The sequence below is a fragment of the Culex quinquefasciatus genome, chromosome 3 (assembly GCF_015732765.1).
Source record: "Culex quinquefasciatus strain JHB chromosome 3, VPISU_Cqui_1.0_pri_paternal, whole genome shotgun sequence".
NCBI classification, from domain to species: Eukaryota; Metazoa; Arthropoda; class Insecta; order Diptera; family Culicidae; genus Culex; species Culex quinquefasciatus.
The window spans coordinates 136041479-136051727 of NC_051863.1; the positions used below are offsets into that span (position 1 = coordinate 136041479).

General features: G+C 34.5%; 1 protein-coding gene across 5 annotated transcripts in view; it reads right to left on the reverse strand.

Annotated features, from left to right (window-relative positions):
• Nucleotides 1-3489, reverse strand: part of LOC6047503 (tumor protein D52) — a 32779-nt gene extending 29290 nt beyond the window's left edge. For 2 of the 5 annotated variants that reach the window (XM_038264731.1, XM_038264729.1), the window contains exon 1: nt 3369-3489. The gene's annotated coding sequence lies outside the window, so the exon portion shown is untranslated. The remainder of the gene's footprint in view (nt 1-3368) is intronic. The other 3 variants (XM_038264727.1, XM_038264726.1, XM_038264728.1) reach the window with 2 other exon arrangements.
• Nucleotides 3490-10249: the final 6760 nt, after the last annotated feature.

Genomic DNA, 10249 nt, shown 5'->3' on the forward strand with positions numbered 1-10249 from the left:
GATTTTTTTTTAAATTTTGGAAATATGTATAATCACCACGATAAATATTTCTGGGGAACGGTACATTCTGGGGAATGGTTTTCTGGGGAATAGTACATTCTGGGGAATGGTTTTCTGGGGAATGGTTCATTCTGGGGAATTGATTTCTGGGGAATGGTATTCGGGGGAATGGTTTTCTGGGGAACGTGACACAATCAAAAATCTCAAAATACTTCGAAATTTCAATGGAAATTCATGTTCAATCAGCTGAAATCAATTTAAAATGCATTCCCCTGCGTTTAGAATCATTTTCAAAATGTTTGGGTTTATTCAAAAATATTTAGAATTTTTAAAAATTTTCGATGTACATTACCGCAAAAAGTTATTTTTGCACTATAATTTTTAATTTCGTCAAAATGCATTTTAAAACACTTTTTTTCATTAAAATGTTGAGATAGTGGCTTGTTATTTAATTTTTTGGTCAGAGCTGAGGGACAAAAACTTTAAAAAATATTTGCATCGGCCTAATCTTATTTAGCATGTTGGGGCTCGCTTAAAAATATTTTGAATTTTGATGAAATTCCAATGTACAGCATCGCAAAAACTTTTCGGCAAAATTTTGTTTTCGTCAATATTTACATATTTTGGAAACTTAACTAATGATTGCAAAACAAGTGGACAGGTGTCTAATGCATTTTAATACACTTTTTTTTCGTGAAAATGGTAAAACTGTGGCTTGTATTGATTTTTTTAACCTTTTTTTTATTTTTTTCGCCCTGATAACTGATAACTTTTTCTAGTAAGTTTATATAACAAAATTGTTAAAATTTACTTTTTTAAGTAAAACTTATCAGAACATTACTTTTTTATTGTTATTTTATGTTCTTAGTCTGAGATTTGTCATTTTTACTTTTCCCAAGCAAAACGTTCTCAGACAATTTTGGAACAGAAATTTACAGCACGAAAAGTGAACATTACAAATCTCTGACTAGGGACTCGTAATCGGGCTGTAGTAGACAAATTTGGATGCTTCAAATGGCAAAAGGTGGGGTTTTTTGTCCTCTAACTGATCATCAGGAAATTTCCCTCGGGGGATTTTACGGGCTCCGGGACAATCCGGATTGTTTTACGGTTTTGTTCCGAAATAGATTTTTTGTCGAAAAATGTTAAAAAAAGATATAAACAATGTATTTTTAAACAAATATTGTTGAAATTTGTTAAAAAGAGGCTCTTTCAACATAAAACAATAATTTCCTAGAAATAGACATTCAAAAATCAATGTTTTGATAAGTTTTACTTAAAAATGTGAATTTGAACCAATTCAAAAACCAATGTTTTGATAATTTAAACATAAAAAAGTAAATTTTAACCTTCTTTTCATATAAACTTTCTACTTAAAGTTATCAGACGTTAAAAACTGTCACAAACTAGCTTAAAGAACTTGTATTTGACACAGCAACAACATATAAATACTTAAAAAATTCAATCAAATCGATCAGAGTTCGTAGTTTTATTGGGGCTAATTTTCTAAAATTTTTCAGTAAACAATGTTTGTGTTTTTTAAGAAAACGATTTTTACAAACTCAACGGCAAAATCTAGAAGAGGACATTTTGCCGCGTCGATTGATGTATAAAAGTTAGTACTTTAGTCGATTTTTATGTCATTTTACACCAAAAAGAGTTTCCGTAATACAAATATTTGACAAATATTTGACTCACTGTACACAGCAAAAAATCCGATGGTAAAATCGCATGCAAACGAATGCACATCACCTTCGTCAAAATAAACACTTAATATTACACACTGCATGTACATTTTTTGCAAACACAAAAAAAGTTGCAACCGACGGGATTCAAACCCAGCACCAACAGTAGGTCTGGCGCCTTAGCCCGCTCGGCCATCAGATCGATGAAAAGCTGTAAGGATAACCGCATATATGAGCTTGACATTTCGGTCTAGTAGGTTTCCCATACTGATGGGCTACATATTTCAGGGTGTAAAATCACATAAAATTGCATAAAATAATGCAATATTTATTTTACACCCAGACCTTTTACACGCAGCTGGATTACTACTTTTTTAGCTGTGTATGTGTTAAACTGCCTTACCCAAGCGTTATCAGTCTCAGATGTCTCCTACAAGTCCTACAAGCTTAAGGTCGAATCGAGTTGATATCTGAATAGAACAATTCGAGTTTTTTTGCCTTCGTCACTGAGGTAAGGCTATAATCCTGCTCTAAAAATGAACTTTTCTCAGAAAGCTCGTAGACCCACCTTCAGGTATACCTGTCGACTCAGAATCGAAAACTGAACAAATGTGTGTGTGTATGTGATTAAAATTAGCTGAATCGATTTTGGTCAAACCAGTTGCATTCGATTTGGTCTATTAAAATTTTATGATACCGATTCTTAAATTTAATTTGGTTATCCGAAAATTTCGATTTTGTCCATTTTAACTGTTTGAAATATTCATTTTAACTGATCAAAGTATATCAGTTTCATGAAGATGAGCATTTCATAGTAAATGTTCTATGCTGAAACAATTGTTGATACAATTTTAAACAAATTTTATATTTCCAGGACTGTAATGATAAATCATGACAATTTCTCATAAATGTCATCTATTAATTCCCTGTTTTTGCTTTATTAAAAATTATTACGAATTTCCTAAGAATGTCTTAATTCAATCTAAAGATATGTTGAATGCATAAAAAATCAAAATTATTTAACCACCCAAATTACAAGTAATAGACCATGAGTGACACCCTGGAGTGCAACAAATCACAAAAAACTCTGCTGTTGGCGAACTTCATCTCTTTGGGAAGCTTTTATGTAACGGGTAATGTTGACGAAGCACAATCAACTCTGCAGGTCTTCAGCTCAGCTCAACACACAGCGGTTCTTTTCTCAACTCAACACACTATCAACCACTCTTCTTCAACTCTCCACGCACAACAAGAGTTGGTTTAAAATAGGCCACTTTTTTCCCCGTGTTTTGCCCGCTTGTTTCACTGATTTCTATCTTCCTCACTTCCTCGCTCTATAGACCATCCGACCTCGCGGCTTTACTACTCGCAAGCCACGAAAACGGCTCAGGGTCAGCCGATTAACTGACCGCCGCCGTTCGCGCCGACATTCCATTAAGATTGAGATTCGTGATTTTTTGCTTCTTTTTTTCGTGACGAGTTGACACACTAATTAATCAGACGAGCAAGATTTGAGCCACATTAAATAAGTTACATCTTCTTCTAGATTGTATTTTCAGATCAAATTTCCTTCACAACAAACTCAATCGACCACAATCATCTGGATATCTCACAAACCCCCTTTTGGTCACCGTCTCGAACTATCGACAAAGCCAGGCTTCTTCTTCCCGAACGCGATCTCACCATTCACTTTCACGTGTGCCCTTTCAGAGCTTTGAACTAACCACCGACCGACGCTCGTTGAAGTCTCCGCGAACTTGCAACCGACAGCTATGAAACATGTGACTTGGCCAAGGTACCGACTCGAACTGAACCTCAAGCTCAGCCAACTTGAAGCTCTCTCACTTCTCGCGCTCTCTCATTCCAATTTGATTCTCTTGTTATATTTACAGTACGGAAAACATCAACATACATACACGCACACACACATACAAATCGAGGTAAATATGATGACGAGGAAATCAGAAAAAATGAGGCAAAATACAAAAAAAAGCTCAAAGGAAACAACAACCGGCTGGCTGAACATCGCCGGTGACTAAAAAGGTTGTTTTTGATCGCGTGCAGCAGGTCGGTTTGTCTGGCTATACATTCACTCTCCGGCACGGGATTTGAGAATTTTGGAGGTTTTTGTCTTTGATTTATTTGTTGTAATCAGGGCTTCGGAGTCGGGTCATATTTCAAGCGACTCCGACTCCGACTCCGACTCCGGCTTTCTGAGTTAAGTCGACTCCGACTCCTACTCCGCTCCGGCTTTCCAAAAATTGTTGACTCCGGCTCCGACTCCGACTCCGGCCTACCAACTCTAGCCGACTCCGACTCCGACTCCAGCTTTCCACAAATTGTTGACTCCGGCTCCGACTCCGACTCCGACACCTAATCTGTATTTTAAATATTTTAAAGAATTAATCATATCACTCACTTTCAGTTCTTACTTGCGCGAATACTGTAAACCGAGGTGACATTTATGTTCGAGGTTTTAATAAATACGAATTATATATACAAACAGAATGGTATGAAACCATATTAAGTTTTGTAGATATAACATATATCGTTGTTCTAAGTTACATGTTTTCAGCGTTAATGAAACAAAAATCAAAAATATCTTCAGATTTAAACGCATTTTCAACACAACAATTTTCTAAGTAAATTTGAATTTAGTTGTTTGAAAAATTGGGACATTTTATTTAACTACTTTAAATTTACATTTATTTTTTTAAGTCAATAAGCTTGCTACACTAGTTTTCAATTGTACTTTTTTAAATTGAATATTAAAAGAAAGCTAGCCTCCACGATCCATTTGACATATCAAATAAATTTGCATGCTTTTGGGCTGAAATTTTAAAGAAACACAGTATACAGCAGGGGTGCTCAAAGTTTTTTAATGGCGAGCCAAATTTGAAGCTCTCATGAACTTGCGGGCCAAATGAGAAAAAAAAAATGAAAATTCATATTTCAATCTATAAAATTGAAAAAAAAAAATGTTTACTTTTCCAATCCCATTTAACCCTTAGGCCTGAATTTTCAAAAAAAAAAAATGTTTTGTTAATGATGGGAAAATGATTCATATGACCATACCAAAATTCCCAAGTAACATTTTTTCCAGGAGCTCTACAAGAGCTCTTCAAGATAGCTACAGCATAGCAGTTTGGACCGCGGTAGGATAAAATTCTCTTCAAATACTCTTCCAAACTTCTGAAGAAGTTTTGAAGAGAATTTTATCCTACCGCGGTCCAAACTGCTATGCTGTAGCTATCTTGAAGAGCTCTTGTAGAACTCCTGGGAAAAAATGTTACTTGGGTTATAGGCTAGTTTTGGAAATTTTGATATTTGGGTCATATATGACCCATCAGGCCTGAAAGGGTTTAACGAGTTTATTCAGTAAGATAGATTGTTCAACACAATATTTGTTTCGTATAATCGGGATTAAAGTGTGGAAAAATCATTAGTTTTATGTTGAGAACAAATAATAAAATCACTTACAAAAATATAAAATCACTTACAAATGCGTCAGGCCACAAAAAATCACCTCGCGGGCCACGTTTGGCCCGCGGGCCATACTTTGGTCACCCCTGGTATACAGTATAACTATCAAAGATATCCTGGTTTTGAAATAAACAATTTTCAAAGTAACTATTAAAGCTTTTTTGAATTTATTTGAGAAGACGTACATGGACATTGTGTGATCCAGCCCAGTACACACTTTAAACATATAAATCATGAGAATATTCTTATATTTGAAAAAAACAAATAAAATTATATCAATTATATCACCCCGATTTAGGGCATTTAAAAAAATAGACTTGTTCAACGATATTATTTAATGATCAACACTTTAAGAGTTTTGTAGAGAAATTGTAATCATTGAGGTAATTGATACATCTAATAAATTCGATTATTATTTCAAAATAAGTTAAAACTTATTTTCGATAATTTTTGTCAGTTTGAAATGTTTTTAGCACGACACTTTTATTTGTTTTTATTTACATACAAAATGAGCATGTTGCGTTCCAAGTAGAAGATTGATATAATAGTTGATATTGTTTCATAAACATAATTATTTTTGTTAAATACTGATGGTGAACATTTATTTTTCCTATTAAAAAACATGATCTACTTAAAACCTCCAAGACATTCGCATTCGGGCAAAAAGATGACGGTGTGTATATTTTTTAGAAAGAGTTTGATAAAATTTGGTCTGATTTTGATTGAAAGAATACATAAATACAAGCATAAAGAGACAGTAAAGAATCATTTTGATATGTTTTAATTGTATGACTACACAGCGACAATTGTTTACTATTCTATGAGTAATGACACTATAGTATAGTGTATACAAACATTGACAAGAGTGGATTAACAGATTATCTTAGTGATCTTAGTGAAATAACACAATAATAACTTTCCAATCACAACAAAAATGATTCAAAAACATCATGATATCTGATAAATATCTTGAATCAAAAAATAAATTAAATTAAAAATGTCAACGCAGTGCACGCAATTCAATAAATTTAAAATATAAAAAATGGGAATTAACCTGAATTATAACAAATATTGAACTATAAATAAGTTCATAAAATGTAATAAATTTTTTGACAACTCCGACTCCAGCTCCGACTCCGGGTCTATCAGAAATTTACGACTCCGGCTCCGACTCCGACTCCAGCTCATACAATTTAGCCGACTCCGACTCCGACTCCGACTCCAGCTAATCGAGTTTTGACGACTCCGACTCCGACTCCAGGTCCCCAAAAAGACCCGACTCCACCGACTCCGGCTCCGACTCCGACTCCGACTCCACAGCCCTAGTTGTAATTTACAGAAAAATAACAATACTTCTTAAAAAAAAGCAAGTCTCCCCAAAATCGACCGAATTTTCAAATTTTCATTTTTATATTTAGTGATTTGGCTAAAGTTTTGCTAAAAAATTTGACTTCAAACATATCTTGACTTTTTTTTGATAAGGTCCTATAAACAAATGTAAACATTGAGTGTATCCCTTTCACACCTTATGTCAAAGTCCATCGGAGTAAGCGGGATACACTCAATGTTTACATTTGTTTATAGGACCTTATCAAAAAAAAGTCAAGATATGAGCAAATAACATAAAGTTTTCGAGAAAAAGAATGATTTTAACAAGTTTTTGTAAGCTTTAAAACCTGTATACACATGCGTGTTTTTTTTAAATTTAATTTGTTAATGTTTGAATCGGTCACTGATAGAAAATGCTGCTATTTGAAAGGGTTCGGGACTCAGCCATCATCATCGAGCTTAATACTCTAACAGCCGGGCGATACGATGACACGTGCTCTTTCTCTCTTTTCCTATCTCTTTCGTGCTTGTGTGGGTAAGTGTGGTGACAGCAGTCATTTGAATGCAGTCATGGACCAAGTGATTGAAATTTAGGTAAAAATCAAACGAACACTGCGCGAATGAAAATTGGTGGAGAGAGTCAAATGATTGTGTGAGTGACTTTGCGTTGTGCTCATTCGTTCGCGAGGTCAGTCAATAGGGACGTGGCGTTACATCGTGCTGCCATCTGTTTTTTTTTAAGTGCAAGAGTAAAAAAGTGCTGAGTCATCGTCTAAAAATAGACAGCGTCCTATCTCGACCAGCAAAATTAAGTCGATAAAGTAGTCGGTTTCGATGAGAAAAAGTGGAAAACGTGGTCTAAAAATAGCGACGCCATCCCCCTATTGTCACAAAAATGTCGATTGCATTGCTTTAAATTATTAGCGCTTCTTAAAGACACTGAAAGGTATCATTTTATGATTGTGAATCGCTGTGAACTTTTTTTTTGTGAATTTTGTATTCTTTCAGATCAGTTTTTTTTTGTTTGAAATATTTTGTAATTTTCTTTTCCTTCAACTATGATTAAAACATAACAAGTTTTAGAAACAAAAGTCTGATTCAAATATTTAAAAAAATCTATTTATTCAAACCAATTTATTTTTTCAAATAAGTCTAGATCTATGAAAAGTGTAGCGAGCAATAATAAAATTTCGTTCAATTTAATTTTATTTTCATCTGATTTTTTTTCATGCAATAAATCAATGTTTTTTTTAAGACATGAATTTTTTTTTAGCAGTTTTGAAATCAATCCTAAAATTTTCAATTAAAACTGAGAAATCTGTGTGTTTTGAAACTTTTTCAAACAGTAGTATTAATTTTGAAATACAGTCGACTCTCTGGCTGTCGATCTTTTCGATATCAATATTGCCCCATGTACCGATGAATTTCTCAGTCCCTTCAAACTGCATACTTCGGTTGTCTTTATTCCTCGATGTTTTCTCTTGCTTGAAGAATCTCTTCCTCGACGGTCCCTTGGATTCTATTTGCTTTAAATATCGATTCCGGTTGTCAATAATTTCACTTTCTCATGGCTTGCATAGACACTTTTCTTTGAGAAACGAAGCTTTGAATGATGTTTAACATTTATTTGTTTTTGTTTGCTGGACGTTGCCATGATTCTCTCCCATAGCTGGTAAGCAAGAGAAAACAAATTTTGCATCTTCATTTTGCATCGTTCTGTAAACTGATGCTTCTCTTCCTCGACAGTCCCTTGGATATTGACAACAAGAGAGTCGACTTTTTTTTTCTTTTAAATTCGTAGGACGTTTAAACATTGAAAAACACTTGGAAAAACTCATTTTTTCAAATTTAATTATAATTTAAATTTCGCCTCAGTAATTTACTGTTCGTTTTTTTAAAGTCTGAAAATGAAATTGGCCCTTTAGGCCTGATGGGTCATATATGACTCAAAAATTAAAATTTCAAAAGCCAGCCTACACAGCAAAAAATCCGATGGTAAAATCGCATGCAAATGCATGCACATCACCTTCGTCAAAATAAACACTTAATATTACACACTGTATGTACAATTTTTGCAAAAACAAAGAAAAAAGTTGCAACCGACGGGATTCAAACCCAGCACCAACAGTAAGGACTGGCGCCTTAGCCCACTCGGCCATCAGACCGATGGAAGGCTGTAAGGATAAACGTATATTTGAGCTTGACATTTCGGCCAAGTACGTTTCCCATACTGATGGGCTACATATTTCAGGGTGTAAAATCACATAAAATTGCAAAAAATAATGCAATATTTATTTTACACCCAGGTATTTTACACGCAGCTGGATTACTACTTTTTTAGCTGTGTACAATTTTCGTGAGGCCAAAAGAATCATTTTCCCATCATTAACTAAAAAACATATTTTTTTCTAAAAAATCAGTCCTGAAAGGGTTAAAACGAAACACCCCGCCCCTCGTAACAAAATTTCCATACAAATTTAAAAAAAAATGTATGGAGCATAACACGACCGTCGACCCCTCCTCCCCCCAACTGCGTTACGTTATAAAAGAACGTTCCCTTAAGGAAAAAACAAGGTTTGAGAAAGTAAAAAAGGCAAGAGCACAATATTCAAAACAACAACAAAAACAATTGAAGCCAAACATTTCGAAAAGGAACATAACTTTGGAAAACAAGCGTGTACCCTTTTTACTCAAAGGACAGTTTACATAAAGTGTGAAAGGGTTTTTTTTCATTTTTTTTTTAAATGGGAACCATACATCGAAAACGTTACTTAATCCACCCTTAGGTGGTTGGTGCCTTCCTCACATTCGTTGGAAAGGTCATTTAATTAGCTATCCAAAGATAGGTCGCATGATATATTTGGACATCGTTTTCATCAAAATATCTGCGATCCGGCCTCCAAAAAGTGCATAAATAACACTTAAGTGCTAATAACTTTGGATAAGGTTGTCAGATCTTCAATGTTTTGGACGCGTTAGAAAGATCTTTTGATAACCTATCCAACGACAGGCCGCATGATAGATCCGGACAACGTTTTCATCATGATATCTGAGATCCGGCTTCCAAAAAGTACATAAATAACACTTAAGTGCTAATAACTTTTGATAGGGTTGTCAGATCTCCAATGAATTGGTCGCGTTGGAAAGGTCTTTTAAATGCCTTTCTAAAAATGTATAGCATGACGCGTTTTCTTACAAAAACCACCCTTTTTACAATCTTCCTAAGTTTAGGAAAAATCGTTTTTTAAGCATAACTTTTGAAGTACTTAACTAAACCGCATAATTTTTAATAGCGACTTATGGGACCCCAGACGGATCGAATGACGCCAAAACGGACAAAATCGGTTCAGCCAATGTCAAGATAATCGAGTGACAATTTTTTGATCAACATCCCACCACACACACAGACATTTGTTCAGAATTTGATTCTGAGTCGATAGGTATACATGAAGGTGGGTCTAGGAGGTCTAATTGAGAAGCTCAGTTTTCGAGTGATTTTATAGCCTTTCCTCAGTAAGGTGAGGAAGGCAAAAGACATGATATTTTAGGGAATCACATATTTTCATGAATTAACTACTTCAACGGAACCAAAGTGTTTTTATTTATAAAGTTGGTTGTGATAGTTTTTTGAAAAAAATATTGTAGGCATTATGCTTCAAATTTGACATTCCACTCACCCTCACCCTCGATCAGAGGGCCGAGGGCTTTAAACAAAATTTGTAATCGTCTAAGAAAAGTAGAAGCTTAGAAGA